General features: G+C 50.5%; 1 protein-coding gene and 1 long non-coding RNA gene across 3 annotated transcripts in view; one reads left to right on the forward strand and one right to left on the reverse strand.

Annotated features, from left to right (window-relative positions):
- The window catches only part of LOC138453805 (uncharacterized), a 43929-nt gene extending 20605 nt beyond the window's left edge, over positions 1-23324 (reverse strand). For both annotated transcript variants that reach the window (XR_011260533.1, XR_011260532.1), the window contains exons 1-2: positions 23189-23324; positions 7749-7842 (exon numbers count right to left, since the gene is read on the reverse strand). This is a non-coding gene — a long non-coding RNA (uncharacterized lncRNA). The remainder of the gene's footprint in view (positions 1-7748; positions 7843-23188) is intronic.
- The window catches only part of LOC138453804 (zinc finger protein 11-like), a 2054811-nt gene that overhangs the window by 1457088 nt on the left and 571544 nt on the right, over positions 1-26179 (forward strand). The gene's annotated exons all lie outside the window — the stretch shown is intronic.

A 26179-nucleotide genomic window follows, 5' to 3' on the forward strand; every position in this document is an offset into this window, starting at 1 on the left:
ATCGAAGAGGTGGCGACAGGGAGGTATGGAGGGTCGGTCACCCTTTCCGTGCTTTGTGCGTTTGGCTGTGAGATAGGGTAGGAGGGTCAGAGCGGAAGGGGATGAAGCGTCGGTTTTAGAAAGGGCAAGATGTGCAACCTTGAGAGACGGTAAAGGGTTTGAAAGGGGGGGGGGGAGGGTTTCACAGGTGAAGTGGGGGGGCTCGCCAAACTCTGCAGACTTCGTGGTGTGTTGAGGTCCTTGTGGGACAGCGCTGTGAAGGAGACGCTGGGTTTTCAAGGGAGTGGTATTTGTGAGGGGGTGTGGGATTGATAAGTGGGTGGAGTGCGTGATGGAGGGTTGACTATGTTGGTCTGACGTGGAGCTCCACACGAGGGGGTTAGGGCTAGTGCCGGGGTCAGAGAGGGTTTTCCAGGGGCAGCGAAGGTTGAGGTCGGGTGTGTGGGGGGAGAGGGGGGCTTGAGTAGGGAGGTCTGGGGAGTTGCTGCATGACCGAACTGATGCTGTGGTAGTGAGCTTGTGTAGCGCCAGAGAGCTGCTATGGCATGGGAGTTGGAAATTGGGTGGGGAGTACGAATGGGAGCGGTAGGGGGTAGTCCTCAATAGATGCACAGGGGCAGAGGGAGGGCAGGTTGGGCTAAGATGTGTTGTATGGGGGTAGGAAGCGGGTGGCGTTTTGTGATCTTAGTTAGTTAGAGGCGGAATGGTGATTGTGGGGGTGAGCTTGGGTCTGGGTGGGTCGGAGAGTATTGGTGAGTGCAGGGGTCGGAGATGCTGAGCCGATGTGGCGTGCAGAGGGGGGACGCAGGGGACTTGTAAATGAAGGCACTGGTAATAGAGGATACGAGCCGGGTGGTGTGCATTATGGTTTGGTGGGGCGGGTGTGGTGCAGGAGGGGCAGGATTGTGGGGGCGGAGAGGTGGTCTTTGTTGTCGAGGTATCCCTATCGAGAAGGGGGAAGTCAGTTATGGTTGTGGGATGGAGCAGTGCAGTAGGTGAGCTACGTGGGAGTCAGAGAGTGGCTGCAAGTACAGAGAGCTAGGATGGAAGGTATCCGTGTCAAGGGACCTATGACTAAGATAGCAGGAAATGTAGAAAGCGATGATGCAATAGCAGCAGCTAGATTTGGGTCACCTGGATAGAGGGAGAAAGGGCCTACCACTGGGGCACAACAGTGAATGCAAGGACAGTAAATGCAATAGCGGCACCTAGATTTGGGACACCTGACTGGTGGAAGGAAGAGCCTAGCACGGGCGGGGGAAAAACAGTAAATGCAATAGTGACACCTGGATAGAGGGAGAAGGGGACTACCAGGAGGGACAACAGTAAAGACTGGGGACACCTGGGGAGGAGGCGGTGGGGGGGGGGGCACTTTTTACACTCACCTCCATCGCAGGAACTCTTGGCCTTCACCTTCCCCCTCCCTTTTTGCACCCTAAGGGGTGGCCCAGGCCCAGAGACGGCATCCTCTTCTCTGGTGTGCCAGCAGGCTTCGACCCGGCTGAGGCCTCAGAGGCAGGGACACCCTGGGCGCAGTAGGGGCTACCTTCACCGGGTCAGCCCCATTGGACTTCGCAAGAGCAGCCACCACCAGCTCAATCTTCGAAGATTTCTCCTGTGCTGCTTGGGCAAGTCAGCCTTTTCCTCTGTCCTGGGCTTCCCGGGTTTCTCCTGCAGCTTATCCGGGTTGGACGATTTTCTCCTTGAGGAGGAGCTTGATTGCCAGCTGGCGATGGAGGTGGATGGTGACGTTGATCGCACCCTGCTTGCGGGACCCGTTTGCGCAGCAAACCCGATGGAATGACTTGCAGTGCTTGGCCTTGTCTTGGGCCCCCACAGATGGAGTGCCCTCAAAGGACTTAGAAGCCTGCTCCTCAGACCGGCCGGTTCTGGATGAGGGATGACCCTGCTTGGGGCACGGGGCAGAGGCCTTGGTGTTTAGCCACGCTGCCAGTCTACTGTGTCGATCCTTCGTCATTTTCTTGGAGAAGCTGAGGCAGATCTTCCATTCTCCTTTGTGGTCCGGATGAAGACAGAGGCTTTGAAAGTGTTTTTTTCATCTACAAACACGTTCCGCAGTCCACATCTGGTGCAGAGCTTGAAAAGGGACCTTCCTTCTCAGTAATGCTCAGTAGGCCCGATGGCCTTCTGGAAACCAACGATTGTCGCCCTTGTGGGGCGGTGAAATTCATGGACAAAAAGGATCCCTGCTGTCAGCAGATCGAGAGGAGAGCACACAGGCTCTTTTAGACAAAAAATGAAAATTTTCAGTCGAGAAATGAAAAAAAAATACTGTAGAAATAGCTCACGGAGCAAAACCAGAAGACACTTCAACGTGCAGAAAAAAAAATCCAAAGATGGCTGCCAGAAGAAAGGTCCAGGGAGAGAACTGCCACCGGCCAGGGGCAGCACAACCCAGAGCACAATAATATTGGAGGATTTCTCTATAAGAAATCCTCCAATATTTCTTTTCCATGGCAGTACCTCACATAAGCAATCAAATGTGCTTCTTTTGAAATGTCAGTGGCCTCATCCAACTGTAGGGCAAACTGACTGTTTCAAGTGCGATATAAATTCTGTACTGATATGAGGGGACAGGTAAGTAGGGATACTTGTACATTGCTCTGCTGAATATGGTTGCAACCTGCTTGCAATCTTGTATGCGAGCTCCTAACATAAGCTTGGTTAAATTTGGGTTGTCTGGGGCTGCAAGGTAAAATTTGCATTGAGGTTGCCCAATGCCGAGAATAGTAAAGTATAAAGAAAAATATTTTACCTTTCAATTGCGCCGACAGATAGATCCTGTCAAACCAATGAATAGTCAGATCCATTTGTTGTCTCAAATTATTTTTCAATTTATTAAATGCAAAATAAGAAGGAAATGTATAAGATTGTGCTTCTAGTTGCAGTTCAAAATGATCAATTCACTGGTAGAGTTGTTGAATGTTGTAAGGTGCATTATGTTATTTTCACACAAGTTTATCTTACACATTGGTTCGTAGATGGCTTTTAGGAATTAATCCTATGGTTTCTGCACATAGATTTTTTGAGTTTATGTGGTAATCTTTGGAGATTGGTCCTCTTGTTTTATTCACAAAAGTGCTCCTTTTTTTATGCTTCATTTGCAATTGTTGAGTATTTGGAAAAGTCTTATCCTATTGATGCTTCACAATGGTATTCCTTTTGCATATTGGATTTTCAGTGTTCATTATCTATTCCAAAAAGGATATATTTCTGGTGTTCCTATATTCCTTTTGCATGTTGGATTTTAAAAATTCAGTAGTCTATCCTTTATGGAATAGATAATGGTGTCCCTCGACGAAGTGTTTCACCAATTATATTTTGGTTCTTCAGGAGGTTAAGGTCCTTTCACTTAGAAAGTAGATTCACCTAGTTAAAGGGTGATAATTAAGGGTAGCGTTAGTTTACTTTTTAATGTATTGGTTAATACAGCTTGGGATTCGACATACATTAATTCTTGGATATTTGTGGGCAATAGGATTAAAAAGGTGGAGGCTGGACAGCCTTGAAGGTGCGGGGTTGCTAAAAGATGAGGCTTATATTACTGCTGTGGTTGGGTATGTTTTCAGCAATTGATCATTGGAGTTCTAGTTACTTATTAATTGTTAATAGAATGATTATATTACTTACTTGGATGCATTTCAATAATTTGGAACATCTTGAGAAATGCAGACATACAGAACACCAGGTTATCTGTCGGCACATTTGAAAGTCAAAATATTTTTCTTTATACTTTGCATTTCTCTGCTGCACCGTCACCAAGCATTACCCGGTTGACAGCAAGAATTGCTGGTAGAATCACTTTCTCAGCATCTGTAAAATGCGTTTTGTTTTTGCCCAGATCGTACGCAATGTGCGACGAGAAGCTTCCAAGGCATTTGCACGTACTGAGGCCACATTTTTAACAGTGTCTTTTTGCTTTCGTATGCCTCGCCGCACAAAGACATCCCTGGTCTTTTTTGTTAAATCAGCATGTTATATTTCCAAATGCCACCTTAATTTTGTTGGCTTCAGGCAGTTTTTTTGCTAATGTAGCACCACAATCTGCAGCTTAACTTCTCCAGCAACTGCGATCCACGTGAACCCGAAGTCCAAATAAGACACTGTTTCCACCTCTACTTCAGCTTTTCGTTTGAGATTCCTACCATCTTTGGGCACTAGGAAACTATCTTATTCTATGTGATATTCCCACACAAAAAAAACATTGAAAATGGCTAACACCACATGAAAAGATTTAAAACGACCCATGTGAAACGGTTGGAGAGTGCCGGGGGGCGGAGAGGGTGGATAGGGGACACCCAGGCAAAAATAGGTCAAATATTGGGAGGGAAAAAGAATTGAAAAAAATCCCCAAAAGATGTAATCAATGGCAATCTACTGAACCAATGGTACATAGAGAAAAGAAATCCTTGCCTGCCTGCGTGACAGGTAAAGTGCTTCACTGGATTTTTCTTGCTGGGACAGAGCCGGTTAGGTTGATACACCGAAGCTTGGAGCGATGCTGCTGCAATGAAAACGAACTGGTCCCTCCTGGTCTCGACCACTCAACTCCTCCTCCTTGGAGACCAACATCCACCTGGATACTTCCGATCCTTCCTCTGGACTCTTTCGCGGCCTCTGTGACTCTCTGTCTCTCTATTCTCTCCTCTGGCCCGACTCACTCTGCAGAGCACACTCTGGATGTACTGATCTCTTCAGACCGTCCCCTTTCGATCCCTCTCACAACTCCTCTCTCCCTCACCACTCCTCTCTCCTCGAGTGATCACTTTCTCCTTTCCTCCCAGCTCACCCTCTCTACCCCTCAGGCCAAGCCACCTCCAGCAGTGCCACTTACCTTTACGGTTTTCCGACCCATAAAGCGTGTGTCATTTGCGGCTTTCGCCGCCACTCACTCCGCCCTCCCCCCTTGGCTGACTCACACCCTGACACAGACCTTTCCGTGCTCCTGCTATATCTGATAATCTTGATGTTCTTGCCCCTGTCATGAGGATTCGCTTGAAACCCAAAGCCAAGTGCAACTCTTGGTACGACTCAGACCTCGTCACCCTTAAACTCAAGTGCAGGGTGGCTGAGAGTAAATGGGGTGCTTCCGGTACACCCCCGGACAAACTGGCCTGCCGCCTGCTCCAAAGGCAATATCGGCTGTCTGCACCAAGAAGAGCCCATATTCAAGCCCGCGTCCCAGTGGCATATAACAACTCGGCCAAACTATCTGCAAGGAGCTGGCCAATCCTGCTGCAGTCTCCACCTCTCCCCTCCCAGGTCCTCTGCACGGCCCTGGCTTCTAATTTTCCCTCTAAAACTCAGGACATCCTGTCCTCTCCCTTACTCTTTGCTCTACTCTCTGCTCTCTGCTCTTCCTCTGGCCCTTCTTCGGCCACTTCACCTCCATCCTTCTCTGCCTTAAGTCCGATCTATGAAAGTCTCGTCAAAACAGGTTCACGCCTGTTCCTCCAAAAGCATCAAAGACCACATTGACACCCTGGCTGACTTCTGCAACCACTCCTTCACCATTTGAGTCTTCCCTTCCTCCCTGAAGCACTCCCTGGTGCACCCTCGTATTAAGAAACCCTCTCCTGACCCTTCCTGCCTAGCTACCAATCGCTTAATCTCCATCACTCCTTTCCTGGGCAAACTCCTGGAACAGCTGGCCATCTCCCAGCTTATTCTTCACACTGAATCTGTTGGTTGTCTCCATGACCATCAGTCTGGCTTCAGAGCTGCCAGAAGCACGGAAACTGCTCTCCCGATTATCCATGAGGACCTGCTCTCCAACCTTGATTCCAACACCCCCTGTGTCCTCATCTTACTTTCTCTCTCTTCTGCCTTTGACACGGTCAACCAGGCTATCCTGCTCAACCGGCTCTGTGATAATCTGGGTATCACTGATCAGGCCCTGGCGTGGCTGACTTCTTTCCTCTCCAATCGACCCTCCCAGGTCCAACTTGGGTCCTTCCTCTCCTCCATCTCTTTCTATCTCTATTTCCCTTGCACTTGCGTGTTCTCAATGTCACTGGGCCTAGTAAGATCGATGTTTTGTTCTCCCGTTCCCCTTGCCACGCTCTGAAACAGTTGTGTACGAGTGCGATAGAAATAAAATATCAATCTATACCTGTGGTATTCCCCAGGAGCCTCACCTCTGTCCCTGGCTTTTCAACCAATACGTGGCACTTCTTGCCCACTACATTGCCGCTCTCTGTCCCAACTTTCAGTGCCATGCGGATGACAACTCATTTTCAGGCTCCCTTCCGCAACCTCTTCTCATCTCTGACTGTCTGCTATCCAGGAGTGGTGTGCGGCCAATGATCTCTGCCTTAATGCTGGTAAGACTGAGATGCTCATCGGCACACCTGCTCCTTCCTTTCCTGTCCCTCTCAGGCTGGCCTCTCTTGGCCCTCTTCCTGCTCCCACCTGCGAGGCTAAAAACCTTGGGGTCATCTTTGACTCCACACTCTTCTTCTCTCCTCACATCTCTGATGTCTCCAAGAAGTCACATTGCCAGCTGCACCTCCTTAGAGGTATTCTTCCTTTCCTCTCCTTCCCCCAGAAGCTCACTGTCTAGAGCTCTGGTTCTCTCTAGGCTGGTACTGCAACAGCCTCTTTCTAAATGCCTGCTTCTACTCTCTGCCCTCTGCAACTCATCCAAAACAGGACTGCAAGACTTGTCCTTGGCCTCAAGCCCAGGGATCGTATCTCTCAGGACTAAAATCTCTGCACAGGCTCCCAGTAGCGGTGAGGAGTTCAAAACCCTCTGCATTGTTCACAAGGCCTTCTGGAGCCTGGAGCATCAATACCTTCAACTCTCTCTTCCTAGATATCTTCCTTCTCCAGCTGTTCACTCATCTGCCTCCAATTACCTCAGGGTCAGTCACTTCACCAAGCAACGAGTTGGTGGTAGATCTCTTTCTTCTGCTCGGGCCTCCCTCTGGAACAGCCTCCTGCCTCTCTGAAACCCATCTCTGGCTCTGGAAGCACCTCAAGACCTTACTCTTTGCTTCTGCTTTCTCTCCTCCTCTCCCCTGCTCATCTCCTGGCTGAAACTGCACTGGCTACCTGGCTGCCCTTTGATCTCAGGCCCAGGTCCCCTCGCCGCCAATTCAACACCTGACTGCCCCCCTGGCAACCTCTGCACTTGGGGACTGTCACTGTATCCCTACAGACCTCTCCAACACTTGATATCTGATGTCTGCACTTACCCTTGCACTTTCCACCAACTGGCCGCACTTTTTATTTATTATTTCTTTTACTGTTATCCTATGCACTACACTGCCCCTTCCCCCTGCACACTCCCTCCCCCCCCCTTATCCCCACCGCTGCGCGATCTCAATGTCACCTGGCCTAGTAAGATCTGTGTCAGTATTCCCTCTCTTCCCCCTCCCTTGCCTCGTCGTGCCTTGAAACACTTGTGTATAGGCACGCTATAAATGCCATATCAGTCATTGATAAATGGGTGTAGTATACCTGAGACTTCAAAATTAAGATTAGATAAGCAGGGGCTAAAACCAGCTTGTGGGTGTTAGGAATCGGCTAGTAAGCAGGACCTAATGCAGGTTAATCAGGAGAGAGTACACAGTAAATGCAACTCCCACATGCGGTGTGAACTTTCAGTGCAGCCCCAAACTGGACATGAGAAAGGAATAGCCTCAAAAATAGGCTTAAAATCCCTGATGGTGACTCCTAACTTTACCTTTAAAATTGCCCCAGCAAAATACACTTGGCATCCTTACCGTCAGCAAGTCCTTCTAAAGATGTCAGGATTTTTTTTATGGTGCCACTGCTGCTGGCGACTTTGCTTTCCTAGATGGGATGATAGAGCCAATCCTGCAATTGAAAACGTACAATGAAAAAAAAAAAAAAATAGACTTAACAGATTGACCTTACCAGTATTTGCGTACTACACACTGCCAGTTAGCGCACATCCTCCCCTGCACACAAAAGGGACCTAGGGTGCAGAGTCCTACTGGGAAATCTCCAAAGTTCCTTATAAGCCAGTCCTCCCCAGCTGGCAGAGAGAACAGTCGGAGCACATACCTGAAAACGTGACTCATACTCAGTCACAGAGACAAAAAATGATAGAGAGCATCAACTTGTTATATTTTACATTTTATATTCCCTGCGTAGAATAGTTGAGAAGTCCAGCCTGTTGGCATTCCATCATCTACTTATCTTACATTGAATCCGACACAGTAGTGCGTAACCCACCGAGCTAACATTTGGAAACCTCAAGTAATAGCCATTTAGCTTTTACTGCAGTTCGGTGATATATATGCAAAACGAGTTAAATCAAATGAATTTTTGCAATTACTACAAAAAAGTAAGTGCTATAAAATTTGTTTGGCCAGGGGATGGGTGGGGATATATCTGTCCCCGGTTTAATTACCTAATAACTGCTGTCAGCATAACAGAAGCATTTATGACTAACCAGTTTGACAAACAGCATCTTTATAAATATAACCTGTAATAAAATACAAAGCAAGGGGCACACAAATTATTGTTGTGGTGCTTGTCCCGTTCAGGACAGAAGAAAAACTGGATGAGCAAATAGAGCCACGCGAGTGATGGCTGGGGAAAGAAGCACAGCGAAGATTAGGTCACCTAGTCCCCAGCTTCCCTCAGTTTGTGTCCCGAGATCCAGCCAGGCATCTGATGCTGGCGTCTCAGACCCGACAAAGAAAATATACTGCTTCTTTTTGATACCTCGGGATACTTTTGTGGTACAATGTTTGCTAAGTATCAACCTGTGGGTTTGGACAGCACCAAATCCCATCAATCTTCTGCGCCAATAAACCACCTCGACACAGTTTACAAAAATAGAAAATTATTTTTCTACAAAGAGGATTCCTCCAATACATAGATAGTAATCATAACATCAAAAGAGCACAACAAATCTAAGTGGTCCATGCAAAGAAAACGAACAAAAAAACAATAGCTTGATCATTCTCAATTTCAAATAAAAGGAAGTAAGAAAAAGCACTACAGACCATTGATCAGGTTTACAATGTTTTGAATCTCTACAGACAAAAGAAGAGAGGTGTAAGTTCAAAAGCGGACAAAACCCAGTGAGGAGACAAAGTGGATGACCCCAAGTTGGTCACATAGGAAAAAAAAAAAAAAGGAAAAATCAGAAAGCTCCGTTTACCACAGCTCACCTTTGCTCGACACGTCAAGTAGTAAGAAGAGAGGGGGGGGCAGGCGGGAGGAGGAAAACCGTGCAATCCATGTCTAGTACGCGGCCCACAATGCAGCAATTAAGCACTCAAGACGGTGCACACACTATATTTCAATAGCGTGGAGAACGATTTTTGTTTCCTAATGCAGAAGCCCGTACATACGGAACTAATGTTGATATTCCCCAGTGTTCTGTGTCGGGTAGCAATGTGTTCTTTCAGGGTGTGTTGATGTGAGCCAATCAAAATGCTCCTATTCCATCACTCTAGTTTGTTCTCACTTTTTCTCAATTCCATACACCGATCTCGGACCCGGACAGAGACGGCCCATAGACCAGAGGGGTGACGAGGCAGAGGGGCGGCCAAAGCCGGGGGACTGGGGTTGTACAACATCAACTCTCCAAAGACAGATTGCTGGAGCCCAGCAACCTGCAGTGGGGGAGGTGGATATCATACAACACCGGCAATGCGTGCTTCCGTCCACCCTCGCCTCCTCTCTGCTATGGTCCCCGTGGTGGGGGCACAGAGGGAGAGGGATGCAGTGAGACCAAGATTTGCAGCCATACAGCCCCCCTGCTTGCCACCTCTTCCCAAGCGTCCACACAGGGGGAGAGGGGAGCAGGAAAGGCCTGAAAGCTTGTTTCGATGCACCCCCTCCAACTCTGGTATTGGGGGAGGGGGTGAGTCTAGAAGTGGCATCCCTTAGCAGGTAAAAAGATGCTGGCAGCTTCAGCAGGAAGCAACAACGCACCCTGAACATGCAATACAAATGAAGCAAAGCGCACATCCAGGCTGCGTTCATTTCCTGTTTCATGGCCACGCCCCATCACATCGCACTGACCGAGCATGTACATGGGAGGCAAGTGGCTCGCCACGCACAGTTAAGTGGGGCAAAAAAATATATGTTCTTTTTTTCTCCCTGCCTTGGATCACACCCCACAGATTGAAGACCTCTGCCTACAGTATGGCTAGCTTTAAGGCAAAATACCCAATTGTTGTCATAAAACTACGTACAGTCTGCATTTTTACTGTATGCTAGCATAGTATACATGAACATATGTTTATTTGTATGGCGCACCGAACCCGAAGGTAACTGGGCGCAGGAGGTACAAGAAAACTTTAGGCTTAGGTTCCATAGTACAGGGTACCAAGATAGTTTAAATAGTACAAGGTAGGTATTCACAGGAGAGGAAAGTGAATGTAAATGATACATACAAGTACATAAACACAATCAGTCAAATTATCGTCAGATAGTAAGTCTGTTCTCCAGCATGGGGTCTGGCATGGATTCACATGCTCATGAATATTCCCCGTCGTCAGGCTGGGAATCCTCGGTAAAGAAAAAACCAGTATCAGTTTCGTTTCTGATCTGTCTTTCGTAGTAGTAACCAATCACTGGTCTCTGCGTCATACTGACCACAGCCAATGACTGCCCTCTACCTAAGCACCGCCTCTGGCAGCAATCTTCAGATTTTTACCGCACGTTCAGGTGTTGGGATCCTCGTGTTATTGCTCTCGAGCGTTAGTGCTATTTTTTCACGTTTTTTGCTCAAAAACTTCGTTTTTTCGGTCAAAAGAGCCTCAAGCTCCACCGACTCTCCATCCGATCAACGGGGACCCGTGTCGGATTCGTATGCGCCCCTCAAGGGTGAAGATTTCGTCGAGCTACGCTTTGGAGGACTCCAGAAGCTTCTCAGGCCCGGACATGGCCCAGGAGAAGGGAAGCTCGACGCCCAGAAAGCTGTTCAGGGTCTGCCCTGGATGCCAGCTGCAGAACGTCTTTAAGGTGGACGAAAACTCCTTTTGTCTCTACTGCTTACATGAGGACAAGACGCACATGGAGAAGGACTGTGCGTTTTGCGGCAATATGTCGGAGCGGACCATGAAGGACCGCCATCAACGTCTCGCCAACTGGCTGGAAGGGTAGAGCCCGTCAGGCGAGAAGAAGAGGAAGAAATCCGAGCGGTCTTCTAAGACCTTTGAGGACGCCCTGGCGACGGGGGTCCAACACAAGGCCAAGCACCGCGAGTCCGCTGGCACCGGGAGCGCCGAACGGTCGGGCTCTACGGGCGCCAGGCAGGGCGCACCCACCACGGCACCATCAACCACGAGCCAACGCTCTGGGTCCGGTAAGAGGAAGGGCGAGCACCCGGCAAAGCTCCTGGAGAGGCCCCGGTCGAGCTCGAAGGCCCCATCGGAGGGGGAGCGAGGCAGTGTCCCCCCCCCTCAAGGAGAAGGCGGTGAGCGCACCTAAGGTGGTGAAGGCCTTAATCCGTCCGGCCAAGCCCTCTATCGATACTGTCGCGGCGACCCTGGCTCAGCCTGTGGAGGCTACACCAGTGGTGGCGACCTCGGGGCTCAGAGTCTCCCTGCCACCTCGGAGGGAGTCCTCTTTTGTGCCCATCGATAGGACCCCTGTGAAATCCCCGGCGGGGAAGAAAAAGGGGGGGCAGGGCTTCGTCGTAGATTCGGTTTCAACCTCGGAGGAAGAGCTGATCGAGGTCTTAAGCCACGGCCTTGGCGTGGAAGAAGACCGGCCTGTCGGGATGGATCCCGACGCAGGTGACGACGACATCGTCGAGGGTGCCGACGGGGCCCCTGATCGCCCGTCGGATTCCCCCTGCCAGCGCCGCAAGACAGCTCGGCGGCCATTTTGTTGGCTATACAGTCCTTATGCTCAGAGATAAGGACGAGACTACCGTTGCCGACGGAGGAACCTCTCCCCTCGGGGGATCCTGAACCGGGACCTTCTGGCGTTCCCCCGCCCATGAAAAGAAGGATTCACCCTCCACCTCCTTTTCAGCCGTCGCGCACCGTCCAGCCCTCCTCCCCGTCCACCCGAGGGGATGATACGGGGACTGACACGGCAGCGACGGGTACGGACGACGAGGTATACGACGAGGATCTACCGTCGTCACCTCCCACCAGGGCTTCTCCGCCCGACGAGATTGGTTCGTTCCACTCCATGATCGCCAGGGCATCCGAGCTTTTCCAACTCTGCCCTGAGGAGAAGAAAAAGGAAGGATTCCTTTATCATCGGCGGAAGAGGAAGACGGTCCTCGCGGTGCCTCTACTGGATGACATTTGGGATGAGGGCCTCGCCCTCCTCAAGAACCCTTTTACTTCGCCAGCTAGAAGAGACCGGTACGAGAAGAAGTACCGGGTCCCGGACGCGTCCCCCTGTGCCTCCGGGCGCAGCCTACCCCGGACTCCGTCGTCTCCGCGGCGGCCAGGAAGAAAGCGGGGGGGGGGGGGGGAGTTTGGGGGGGTGCGGCCTCCACATCGACTTCCCCACCGGACGGCGAGGGAAAGAAATTGGACACTATGGGACGCAGGGTCATCACGTCTGCAGCGACGACGATTAAAGCGGCCAACGCCTTGGCTATCGTGGCCCGCTACGACAGGGAGCTATGGTACAAACTGGCTCCCCGGCTGGACTTCCTACCGGACGACAAGAGGGCGGGTGCCCTGGAGATCCTACAGGAAGGTGAGGTGGTGTCGGACCACGCCATCACTATTGCGACGGACATCGCCGACACTGGGTTTCGCCAGTTGGGCAACGGCGTGTGCCTTAGGCGGCGTGGATGGCTCAAGGCTACGGACTTCCGTCAAGACGTACAGACCAGAGTCCTGGACATGCCGTTCGATGGGAACAACCTGTTTGGGAAAACAGTGGACGATTCCCTTCAGGCCATTAAAGCGGACACTGAGACGGCCCGGGCCCTTGGGGTTCTGCAGCAACGACGGACGCCCTTTCGGAGCAGCGGAAGCAAGGGCGCCTCCAAAGGTTCCGGCGGCGGTTTCTCCACCTACCGTCAAGCGGCCCGCTCGTCGTCTCAGGAGGCCTACAGAGGACGAGGCAAGTCTGGCGGACCCCGCCGTCGTCGCAAAGGAGGTCAAGGCAGCAAAGCCTCGTCGAAACAGGATTGAACCGACCGTGGGGTCGGGCCCCCACCGATGCACCCCGGTGGGAGGCCGGCTGGCGAGCTTCGTCAGCGTGTGGGAGTCCATCTCCACCGACCGTTGGGTGCTGGACGCCTTAGCCCGGGGCCACGCGCTCGAGTTTCAAAGAAGGTGCCCGCGCGTCCCCCCAGTGACCAGGAAAGAGCTTCACGTCCCTGAGCTTCTCCTGGAGGTAAGGGCGATGCTCAGGAAGGGCGCCATCGAACTCGTCCCAAAGAGGCTTCGGGGCTCCTGAGTTTACTCGAGATACTTCCTCGTGAAGAAGAAGACGGGAGGATGGCACCCCATCCTAGACCTGCGACGTCTGAACAAATTCATCAAGGCGCAGAAATTCCGGATGGTCACCCTCCAGCACGTCCTGGGTCAGCTGGAGGAAGGAGACTTCCTGTCGTCGTTGGATTTGGAGGATGCCTACTTCCACATTCCCATCCTAAAGGGGCACCGAAAATTCCTCAGGTTTGTGGTCCAAGGGCGTCACTACCAGTTCAAAGCCCTCCCCTTCGGACTACGGTCGGCACCCAGGGTATTCACCAAGTGCCTTGCACCGGTGGCGGCCCAACTGCGCCGCGAGGGGATCCACGTCTACCCCTAGCTGGACGACTGGCTCATCCGAGCCAAGACGAGGGATCTCGCCGTGGAGCACACGGCAAGGACCGTCCAACTTCTCACAGACCTGGGATTCTCCGTGAACTACGCCAAGTCCCACCTGGTACCCGCGCAAAACGTACTGTTTCTGGGAGCGAAGCTCGACACAGTGTCCCTTCTGGCCTCCCCGTCGGAGGAAAGGACCAGGTCCATCCTGGGCAAGGTACAGCGGATGTTGGCTTCCGACGCGGCCAAGGTGAGGTCCATCAAGTCCCTCCTCGGAATGATGTCTTCTTGCATCTACCTCATTCCCATGTGCAGGCTCCGGATGCGCCCGTTGCAGGAGTTCCTGGACGCGCGCTGGATCCAAACGACGGGTGGCTTCGAGGAGAGGATCACACTCGACGAGAGTTTCCGCCGAGCGGTCCGGTGGTGGGGCACCCGCGCGCATCTGACGGCGGGCATGGACTTCCAGACCCCAGACCACCAGGAGACAGTGACCACGGATGCCTCCCTGGAAGGGTGGGGAGCGCACACCGAAAATCTGCACGCGAGAGGCCTTTGGCTCCCGACGGAGAAGTCCCTCCATATCAACGTCCTGGAGCTCCATGCAGTGTTCTGGGCCCTCAGGTCCTTCCTTCCGTCCCTCAAGGGCAAGGTGGTGAGGATCTTCACCGACAACACCACCACCATGTTTTACATCAGGAAACAGGGCGGAACCAGGTCCCCAGCACTGTCCAAGGAGGCGCAGGACCTGTGGCATTGGGCCGTCGCCCAAAGGATGTTTCTGGTGCCGTTTCATCTGGCAGGGATCGCCGACTCACTCAGCAGGGAGCTGCGCTCGTGCCACGAGTGGGAACTACGGCAGGATCTAGTGGATCGCCTCTTCCGACGGTGGGGCACACCCCAGATCGACCTGTTCGCGACGGCGACGAACTCCAAGTGCCGGAGGTTCGCCAGCAGGTTTCCCCAGGCGAGGAGCATGGGCGATGCTTTCTCGTTCCCCTGGGAGGGCCTGTTCCTCTACGCGTTCCCTCCTTTGCCACTGCTAATCCGGCTCGTCAACCAGCTCAAGAGGTCACGGTGCAGGATGATCCTCGTCGCACCTGCGTGGCCGAGGCAGATATGGTTCCCGGACCTTCTGGACTTGTCAACGTCCCCGCCAATCAAGCTGCCGGTGGACGCGGATCTACTCTCCAGGGAAGGAGGCGCCATCCTCCACCACGACCCGAAATCGCTGAACTTGCAGGCCTGGCTCCTGCAGCGCTAGAGTTTGGAGGATACGACATACCGGCCGACTGCAGAGAGGTTCTTGCAAAGGCCAGGGCATCCTCGACTCTTAAATGCTACGGACACAAATGGAAGAGGTTCTCTGTCTGGTGCCACGCACAGAAGATTAACCCTCTACGGATTACGGCTCCCCAAGTACTGCCGTACCTGCTGACGCTGGCCAAAGCTGGATTGGCACACGCGTCCATCAAGATTCATCTTGCTGCGATCTCCCGATACACCAGAACCACGGGGCGGATGTCCTTGTGGTCTCATCGTCTGGTGAAAGAGTTCATGAAGGGACTGTTCAGATCGTTCCCGCCGGTGAACGCTCCAGCCCCGGCGTGGGAGCTCAACGCGGTGCTGACCAAGCTCATGGGACCTCCGTTCGAGCCTCTGCACTCGGCCCCGTTGAAGTTTCTGTCGTGGAAAACTGCGTTTCTTGTGGCCATCACCTCCGCACGATGGGTGGGAGAGATCCAGGCCCTTTCCTGCAAGGCCCCGTACTTGACTTTTCACGACACGAGGGTAGTGCTCAGGACGCACCCCTCCTTCATGCCCAAGGTACCGTCGACTTCCATCTCAACGAACCCTTGGTGTTGCCTGTGTTCTTCCCGTCGCCTTCGTCGCCGGCTGAGAGGACTTTGCACTCGCTGGATGTGGCTAGAGCGCTGAAGTTCTACAAGTGTTTTCCGAAGACGTCACAACTCTGTGAACTTTAGACCTGTCAATCAGGGGAAGGCTCTCTCGAAGGCTTCCATTTCCAGATGGCTCTCCGGCTGTATCATGTACTGTCATCGGTTGGCAAACCGACCGCTGCCTGGCCGTCCGAGAGCCCATTCCACCAGAGCGATCGCAGCTACCACGGCGTTCCTTTCTGGTGTGCCCCTGCTGGACATATGTAGGGCTGCTACGTGGAGGTCGACGCACACCTTCACGAAATTCTACTGCGTCGATCGGGATTCCAGGGAGGAGTCCAGGGTCGGCCAAGCAGTGCTGCGCAACCTGTTCGCCTGAGGTGAGCCTGGTGAGGAGGTAAGATGCTTAATGTTGAGTTTGATGTAATGCTTAATGTTGAGCCTTTGCCACCTCCCGTGGTTGTGCATGTGTGTACTGCTATGTATTCTTTATTCATGAGCATGTGAATCCATGCCAGACCCCATGCTGGAGAAGGAACAAGTTACTTACCTGTAACTGTTGTTCTCCAGCATGGGTCTGGCATGGATTCACATGCGAACCCTCCCGCCTACCCCTCTGCTGCTCTTCACTTGGTCATACTGCCACTTCACGTGCTTCCAAATCTGAAGATGGCTGCCAGAGGCGGTGCTTAGGTAGAGGGCAGTCATTGGCTGTGGTCAGTATGACGCAGAGACCAGTGATTGGTTACTACTACGAAAGACAGATCAGAAACAAAACTGATACTGGTTTTTTCTTTACCGAGGATTCCCAGCCCGACGACGGGGAATATTCATGAGCATGTGAATCCATGCCAGACCCATGCTGGAGAACAACAGTTACAGGTAAGTAACTTGTTCCTTACATGGTAATAAGTAGATGCAGCGGTAGAGTTTTTGCATATTCCATTAAGCAGTACTGGGCAGCAGCGATGTTAAAGATCATTAGTTCTCAGCCAGTTCACAATGTTACGTCTGAAACTCAAGTAAGTTTGTTCACCTCAGTGCAAGAGGGAGTGAGTTCCAAGTTTGTGCAGCCTTAACTGGGAAGCTATTACCACCAGATTTTGGTATGTTAAATCTAGGAATATTAAGGCAGAAGGAGTTGGCAGTCCTAGATGGGCAGCACAAAGTTTTCCTAACTATACGTTCAGTGAGGTATAGTGGAGCGGCATTGTTGAGGCATTAAAGTCAAAGAAGGTGTTTTGAGCAGGATGCTGTCGTTGATCATCAGCCAATATTTTTTTTCTCCTTAGCTCAGATATGTGCTCTCCGTTTGGAATTTTTAGCGCTGTTCTTATAGCATTATTCTGTAAGGTTTGAACTTTATTTAGGATGTACTTGCTAACTCCCATGTAGAGGGCATTGCAGTAATCAAATTTCGAAAGTATGAGGGTGTTTGATAAGGTAATGCAGCTTGTTTTAGATAGATACGGCCTGCAAGCCCTAATTAGTTTGCATGTGTAGGCTGTTGCCAATGCCATAGTGTTTACTGGCTAGCTCAAAGTTAAGGTAGAATCAAGATAGAAACCTAACGTTTTTACTTCCTTTACGACCTTGATGGTGTTGCCAGCTATGTTAAAAGTAGAGTAGTTGGAGTTCAGTTTTAAGAGTTGGTGTGTGCTGTAATGTATAGGCAACTAATCAGTGAGACAACACAGGGAAATGAAGGAACTCTGTTCTATACAGACAGAAGAAGAAATGCTGGGGGTGGGGATCAAGAAAGACATCTTGGAGGTTCAGGCAGACTCTGGCCGATTCAGCTCAATGCACTGCCTGACAGGCACTGAGCGGTAAAGTTAGGCACATCTCCCTGCAATGTTCGAATCAGAACCTCCCCCCCCCCCACCTACCTTATAAAGGCAGTAAAGTTGCAGAAATCACCTCAGGGGAACTTTATGCTGTAGCACTCCCCAGACACCCCTCCCCCTCATAGCCGCTGCTGTTCTTAAGAGAGCCCCAGGCTGACGCACTCGTCCCCCGCTCCGATGGCGGTATATATCACCCCTGGCACAGGAGGGCTCGGCAGCACCAGAGGCATCCAAGCACACATGAGCCTGTGCAACAGTGCAGAAAAAAAATAGAAATAAAAAAGCAGCAAGCATGTAGCAAAAATGGGATCGACAAGGGGCTTAATTTCCAACTGGGTGAGTTCATTGCTTTTCAAACAGTGAAAGCTGTGTTGCGCAGATAAGGGTAAAGAAAGATGGTGCATATGTTATGATATGATATGATATGGTATTTGTAACGCGCCTATACACAAGTGTTTCAAGGCGCGACGAGGCAGGGAGGGGGGGAAACAAGGGGAAGACGGACAAGCGATCCTACTAGGCCAGGTGTCATTCAGATCGCGCAAGTGCAGAGGTAAGGGGAAAAGGAGAAAGTGCAGGGGGAGGAGGTGGGGGGAAAAGTGCAGTACAAGGTAAGTGGCGTAATAAAATAATAAATGATAAATAATAAATAAAAGGGCCAGCTGGTGGCAAGTGCGAGGTAAGTGCAGAGCAAGTGCTGGGTAGGGGGCTGTAGGGATACAGTGACAGTCCCACAGTGCAGGGGGAGCCAGGGGGGCAGTGCAAGTGGAGAGTGGCTGGGCCCTGGACCGAGGTCGCTGAGAGTGGCCCAGATGCAGGTTAAGTGTAGAATTCAGGGGGGAGTTAAGCAGGTTTAGCAGGGGAGAGGGAGAGAGAAGGCAGAAGCGAAGAGGAAGGTTTTGAGGTGCTTCCGGAACCGGAGGTGGTTCTCCTCAAGTTTCAGGGAGGCAGGCAGGCTGTTCCAGAGGGAGGCCCCTGCTGCGGAGAGAGATCTACCCCCAGCACGTTGCTTCGAGAAGCGGCTGACCATGAGGGAGTTAGAGATGGATGAGCGAAGGGCTCGTGAAGGAAGATATTTAGGAAGAGAGAGTTGAAGGTATTTAGGCCCCAGGCCCCAGAAGGCCTTGTGGACAATGCAGAGGGTTTTGAACTTAATCCTCGCAGCCACTGGGAGCCAGTGAAGAGATTTCAGTCCTGGAGAGATACGGTCCCTGGGCTTGAGGCCAAGGACAAGTCTCGCAGTTCTGTTCTGGATAAGTTGCAGAGGGCGGAGAGTGGAGGCAGGGAGATTAAGATAGAGGCTGTTACAGTAGTCCAGCCTTGAGAGAACCAGGGCTCGGGAGACAGTGAGCTTCTGGGGGAAGGAGAGGAAGGGAAGAATACCTCTGAGGAGGTGCAGCTGGTAGTGTGATTTCTTAGAGACATCAGATATATGAGGAGAGAAGGAGAGTGTGGAATCGAAGATGACCCCGAGGTTTTTAGCCTTGCAGGTAGGGGCAGGAAGGGGGCCAAGGGAGGCCGGCCAGAGAGCTGCAGGGAAGGAGGGAGTGGGTGCGCCGATGAGTAGAATCTCAGTCTTACTGGCGTTAAGGCAGAGGTCATTGGCGGCACACCATTCCTGGATAGCAGACAGACAGTCGGAGATGAGGGAAGGAGAGGAGGAGGCCGAGGGTAGCCTGAAAATGAGCTGGGTATCGTCCGCATAGCACTGGAAGTGGGGGCAGAGGGCGGCGATGCGGTGGGCAAGGAGTGCCAGATACTGGTTGAAAAGCCAGGGAGAGAGGTTGGATCCCTGGGGGACACCACAGGTGGAGAAAAAGATGTCAGAGAGGAAGGAGCCCATTTGGACCTGGGAGGGTCGACCGGAGAGGAAAGAGGTCAGCCATGCCAGAGCCTGACCAGTGATACCCAGGTTATCACGGAGACGGTTGAGCAGGATGGCATGGTTGACAGTGTCAAAGGCAGAGGAGAGATCGAGCAGAATGAGAACACAGGGAGTGTTGGAATCAAGGTTCAGGAGCAGGTCCTCACGGATGTTCAGGAGAGCAGTTTCCGTGCTTCTGGCCGCTCTGAAGCCGGATTGATGGTCATGAAGATTACCAACAGATTCAGCATGGAGGTTAAGCTGGGAGATGGCCAGTTTCTCCAGGAGCTTGCCCAGGAAGGGAGTAATGGAGATTGGGCGATAGTTGGCCGGGCAGGAGGGGTCGGAAGAGGGTTTCTTGAGGAGGGGGTGCACAAGGGAGTGCTTGAGGGGGGATGGGAAGACTCCAGAGGCGAATGAGTGGTTGCAAAAGTCAGCCAGGGCAGGAGCCAGGGAGACGATGTGGTCCTTGATGGTTTTGGAGGAACAGGGGTGAACCTGTTTAGACGAGGCTTTCATAGATCGGACTTGTCTGGAAACCTCGTCAGCAGAAAAAGGTGGAAATGAAGAGAAGGAGGGCGGAGGGGCGGCTGCAAGAGAGCAAGAGGAAGAGCCGGGAAGAAAGGGAGGGAGGAGAGGGGAGGAGAGTGAGGACAGGATGTCCTGAGTTTTTGAGATGAAGTGCGAGGCCAGTGCAGTGCAGAGGGCCTGGGAGGGGACAGGAGAGGTAGAGACTGCAGCAGGGTTGGCCAGCTCCTTGCAGATTTTAAAGAGTTCGGCCGAGTTGTTTGATGCCTCAGAGATGCGGGCTTGGATAAGGGCTCTCTTCTTAGTGAGAACGGAGAGCCGGTATTGCCTTTGGAGCAGGCGGCAGGCCAGTTTGTCAGAGGATGAACATGAAGCACGCCATTTCCTCTCTGCCACCCTGCACTTGCGTTTTAGGGTGACGAGATCCGAGTCGTACCAGGAATTACATTTGGCTTTGGGCTTCAGGCGGATTCTCATGACGGGGGCAAGGATATCGAGAGTATCAGATATAGAGGAATAGAGCATGGAGAGGGCTGTGTCGGGGTGGGAGTCAGCCGAGGGGGGAGGAGGGGGCGAGAAGGTGGCAGCGAAAGCCTCAACTGACACGCGCTTCATGGGTCGGATGACCGAGAAGGTGGGTGGCAGTGAAGAGGGTGGCTTTGCCTGTGGGGTAGGGAGGGAGAGGTGGGAGGATAGAAGAAAGTGATCGCTCCAGGAGAGAGGAGTGGAGAGAGGGAGGGAGAGGGGAAGGTCAGAAGAGATCAGAGCATCAAGAGTGTGCCCTGCAGAGTGAGTAGGACCAGAAGGGAGAATAGAGAGTGAGAGAGAGTTGCAGAGTTCGCGAAAGAGACCAGTGGGGGGACAGGAGGCATCAAGGTGGATGTTGAAGTCACCGAGAAAGAGGAGTTGGGTGGTTGAGGACAGGAGTGAGGAGGAGAGATCAGCCCACTCAGAGAGGAAGGAGGAAATTTGACCAGGTGGCCGATAGATAGTAGCCACTGTAAGGGAATGGCTAGGAGAGAGAGAGAGTCGGCAGACAAGACATTCAAAAGAGGAGTAGGTCTGCGTAGGAGTGACAGTGGCAGGAATCCACTCAGGGAAGATAAGGGCAACACCACCCCCTGAACGGTTGGGCCTGGGCACGGAGAGGATCTTGTAGCCGTCAGGTAGGAGTGTGTCGAAGCTGGTGGCAGAGCTGGCAGTGAACCAAGTCTCAGTGAGACCGAGGACGTCGAGGTCCAGTTCCTCAAGAAGGCGACAGATATCAGAGGAGTGCTTGATGGCAGAGCGAGAATTTAGAGTGGCAATGTGGAGAAGGTTGCCACCCTTGAAAAACTTCCGGGGAGGGGTGCAGATCAGAGGTACACCCTGCGGAGGTGTTAGAGAAGGAGTTGATGAGGGAGCAAGGGAGGGGGCAGGGAGGGAGGGGGGAGGCAAGGTAGCTGAGGATAGAGGAGGGGGGACAGCGGGAGCGGAGAGGAAGTTGATGAGGCATGGGAAGCGTCTATCAAAGAGGTGAAGGTTGGCCTGAGGGCCTTGGACCAAGACGGTCCCGTTAGCATAGACATTAATGATGGCTTTAGAGGAGTGGAAAGGGGCCAAGAGGACATCCCAACGGGTGCCACCATTAATGGGAGAGGTGGAGAAAGGAGAGAGCACCGCGACCATGTGAAGGGTCCATAGGTCAGGTGAAGGCACGAAGAAGAGAATGTCAGTGAGAGTTTCCTTGGAGCAGGCGCTCGTGTAGGTGTCAGCGATAGGGAGGCCTGTCAGGTATATGCTGTATACCCATCTGCCTAACCTCTGGGTTTATCCCAGGGATTCAGGGTTTTCACGCTCTTTACCGGTTAAAGAAAACTAGTGCATGTTCTGAATACTTACAAGGCATAGTAGGTTTGTGCCCCCTCCCTCTTGCCCATCCAATCTCAAATGGTGTATTGCTATTGTTGTAATGTATCCCCTCTCTCCCTGCCCTGTGGGTGCTTTGAAACAGTATATCCTTATTGTATAATCGCTAACAAGCAAACAAATAAAAGGAGCGTGAAGTCTCCGAGGTTTCGCAGCAGTCCCAAAGTGGCTGCTGCTCCGAGGCTCGAAGGGGTGGAGCAGTCAACATTGAAGCAGCACTTGCCACACCGGCATGCCTGAAAGGGTTTTTTTTTTTTAATTTTCCATGATTTTATAATTAAGGGTTACTTTTATTTATTCCTGCCAGGGAAGCGCTAATCAAGGGCTCAATAACATGTTAGATATGTCTCAGCAGGACTATACAGGCTCCAGGCATTTTCTCCTCATTCTCGGTTCCTTTTAAATAACCCACTTGGCACTTCCAATTGCAGGCATTAGCAGGCAAGTGTGGGAATGTCCCATTTCTCTGTCAAGCCAAAGCTCACTGGGATGGGCTGTTTCGCATTTAAAAGCCCCATAATCTGCATCTATGCTAAAGTAAATATCAGACTAACAATGCATACTAGTGTCTGTGCCTGGTTGACATGAAAACAATGTTTTTACCCTTTATCAAGGCATTGCACATTGTATTTACGTCCAGCAAATAAAACGCATGTCAGTTTGAAATGACAACTCTGGTAGTTATAACGGGAAAAGGGGTAGTCCCAGAGTAAACTTAGAAGAGGCTGGAAAGCCGTCTCCAAATAGAATGGTGTGTTGGTGGGCATTTCAAAACCTGCCTGCGCCTGTTAATGCCTTTATCTGGATTAGAGTAATACTTCCAAATGCAAAGAGGCAGTGTAAAAGTGGTTAATGTGGTTTTAGAGGGCACCGTTTCATTTGATGCAGTTGCGTGCACATAGCCGATCACACATTCAATAGTTTACCTTTTTAACTTGTGGGCAGAGCCTTGTGTAATTGTGCGAAGTCTTGTGTGATTACAGGCGGGGCATAATGCTCAGAGTTTTTGATTTTCAGATGTAGGCAGTTGTGGCTGTACCGTTTTGTAGAAAGGCCGTGAATGCAGCAGAAAGCCACTGCCATTTGGAAGTGGGAAACATGCACGTAAGCTTACGCAAACAATAACTCCGACTTGCTGCTGGCAGCCAATTTTTCAAAAAAATACCTGCCCTGAAATTCCCTTGGCGTGCGCGCCACGTCCATACATCACTTCTGTTTGGGGGCGTAAAGGAGCATGGATTGGGGATAATATTTACCAGCCAAGAAGCCACACAAAGATCCGCAGTTGCTGCAACGAAAATTTAAATAGAAACAAACAGCACTAAACATACCCGGCGCTTCTAAAAACTTCCGAGACGTATATGCACCTTATAAATACACAAATTAAAAAATAAATACCTGCCCGAGTGCCCGTGCACGACACGAAGCCCTCCTTCCTCCATAATTCTCTTCCTAAGCACGTAGGAAAACGTCTCGACGACTGAATTTCAGAAACACGTGAGATACGTGGTGACGCCTTAAAGGCATTTCAGAAAGTGTCGGGGATTGCTCGGCAAACTTTTAAACAAACACACAATGTTATCGGGTCTCATAGGGACTTTAAATATGTGTTTCAATTGATAATGAAAGCAACACAAGGCCTCCCTTTACGAAACGCTCATTTCCAGTTTCCATCAGGTGAGTGCACGGGCTCTTGTAGGGAATTTTAGATGCATTTCTTTTAGTGTCCATTCGTTCTCATCCCTTTGTTGTATTGGCCAGAGACGCCCTTGTGCAACCTCTGGAAACGTACCTTGAAGTGAGAGGCTCCAGCTAAAGCTGTAATTCCTTGTATTCTACTCATCACATGTTGAAATTAAATCTTGTAAGTACTCGACTTTCTAAACATCTGATTTTGAAATGACACAGGGCAGTCTGTTGATATCGTAGACACAGTAGCTTCTCCGAATCTCATTTATGGTCAAGTCTAGGCTCTGGAATGCTCGCAGGCGCAGTAACTATTGTGCAGCTGCTACACAGACCGTGCTCTGATGTAGGTGACTGTATATATAATACCTGCTTCGGCTAATGATTGCAGACATGTACTGTCTCCAGTTCCAGTGCCTGCTCTGAATGTAATGATTCCCCAGGGCCAATGGCTACAGATCTGGTACTTTCTCTAGGTCTACTGACCCTCCTGTGGATAATAACTGCAGACACAGTGTCTGTTCTAGGTCTGATGGCTGCAGACACAGAAACAACACCCCAATGAATTGCAGCAGACACTGCCTTCTCCGGCTCGAGCGAATGAGTGCAGACACAATACCTGCTCAGGAGCTAATGAATTCTGATACAGTTCCCACCTGCTCATCGGTTACATCTGACAATACTTGCCCTGGTTTAATTAATTACAGAAACAGTACCGGATCTGGGATGCTGATTCCAGACACAGTACCTGCCTTGGAACTAATGACGTTTGATACAGAACCTGCTAATCTGTTACATATGACAAATACCTGAATGATGGCATGCACAGTAGGTACTCTGGGGCTAACGATTCCAGTCACAGTATCTGCTCTGGCGCTAATGGTATTTAACACAATAGCTGCTCATGAGCAAATCTGGGGTTAAGGACTGCAGAAACAGTGAAAACCCCATGCATCCTTTCCTTCTTTTGTGTCCTTTCCCATTCCTAATTCCCCTCTGAAACCTCGTACCACACTCTGAAATGAATGTACAGCGTAAAGAAGTGATCAATAGGGATAAACCAGTGTCACAATTTTCAAAACGTGTTTGGTGCACCTGATGAGGTGCTCATTCACTTCACTTGCGCTACTAAAAAAGTGGTGAACTGTGTATATTTAAATGTGTGCATCATAGTTGTGCACATTGAGGTGCTTTTCCCCCACCAAATGCACAAATGCGCAAGGCAGAGGGTGGAAAGGGGGTTCTGGGCATTTTCAAGTAAATCCCGATTTTCAAAAGAGGTGCACTTTTGAAAGCACAGGGAAAAAACATCTCCCTGTGCCTGTTTGGAACAGGTGCAGAGGGATATAAAATGTATGTATGGGAAGGTCACTTATGATCCTCTCGTGCAATAGGTGAGTGAATGCTGTGTGTGTGAATAAGCGAGTGAATGTTGAGTCAAAGAATGTGTGGGTGTGTTTGTGCTGGGCTAGGTAGCTGATTTTGGTTGGTGAGGGCAGCACAGTAACAATGCACTTTTTGAAAAATGTATTTTATTGGCATTTTCAACAGTAAGAACACATGTAACCCCCCCCATCCGTTCTCGCCCCCCACCTTCTCCCCTCCCCCTGATCCCAACACAGTGTTCCAGATAAGATTTTGAGGTGGGAGTATTTTACTTCCTATTTTTAAACTTTGAGAGTAAATGTAATTGCAAGAGAGTAAAAATGACTATTTCTCCTTTGCAAGAGTGTAAAATGTATGTAACAGCCAGCCGACGTGTGCAAAAACGGATGGAAATCATTGCCATTCGGCAGCTTTCTGCATTGTGACAGAATGCACCTTTCATTATTTATCTAAGATCTGGTCATTTGATCTCTCCTGTATATATATTTACATTTTTCAAACACAAAAACCTAGTCAATTACCTAATATAGTAAACACGAATTGTATTGTGTGTTTTGAGGTTCGATCGCAGAATTGTCTTTTGATTAATGAAATCCTCATTTCCTGGAGCTATTACTGGCTATTGGTATGCCAATGTTATGATACTACAGTGCAGAAAGGCAATGAATCCATGCTAAATTCTATACCTTATCGCATGGCTATAATTATATATAGCTGTATATAGAACATATTTATCATAATTATCACCAAACCGAAGTTGGTACTCCTTTATCGACCTTGAAAGGCTGAGTTAGCCATGCTGGGATTCGAACCTGCAACCTCCAGATCGCAGCAACGAGCGCTCAACTGGCTGAGCTATCTTATTGGCTAACATTCTTCAGAGGTTGGTAAACTGAGTATCGACTGAGGTATCGTGGCTAGATGTTGGACCAACCTTGGATTATCACAGGGACCGGTTTTGCTGAGTTTCTATATTAATTACAAATGTAACTTTCATTTGTTTTTGAACGGCACTTGCCCTTTCTGGAGAGTCAGGTTTTGGATGTTTGAATTGTAGTCTTGACGATTTGAGAGGCTCCAACACCTGTGATTGGTGCAATGACAATCTCTAACCCTTCAGCAACGTATCTGCTGCCACTGACTATGTGTAATAATGTACCCCATTGAATGCAAGGTTGAATGGATGCAAACTGGACCGTGCATACTCATAATTTTACACACTGTTTTTATAATTATGTAAATTAAATTATAAGTTTAAAAATGATCTGCTTGTGGATGATTATGCACACATCACAGGAACTCTGAAAAATATAATTG

This window comes from Ambystoma mexicanum, chromosome 4p, assembly GCF_040938575.1.
Source record: "Ambystoma mexicanum isolate Mex_15411 chromosome 4p, UKY_AmexF1_1, whole genome shotgun sequence".
Classification (NCBI taxonomy): Eukaryota; Metazoa; Chordata; class Amphibia; order Caudata; family Ambystomatidae; genus Ambystoma; species Ambystoma mexicanum.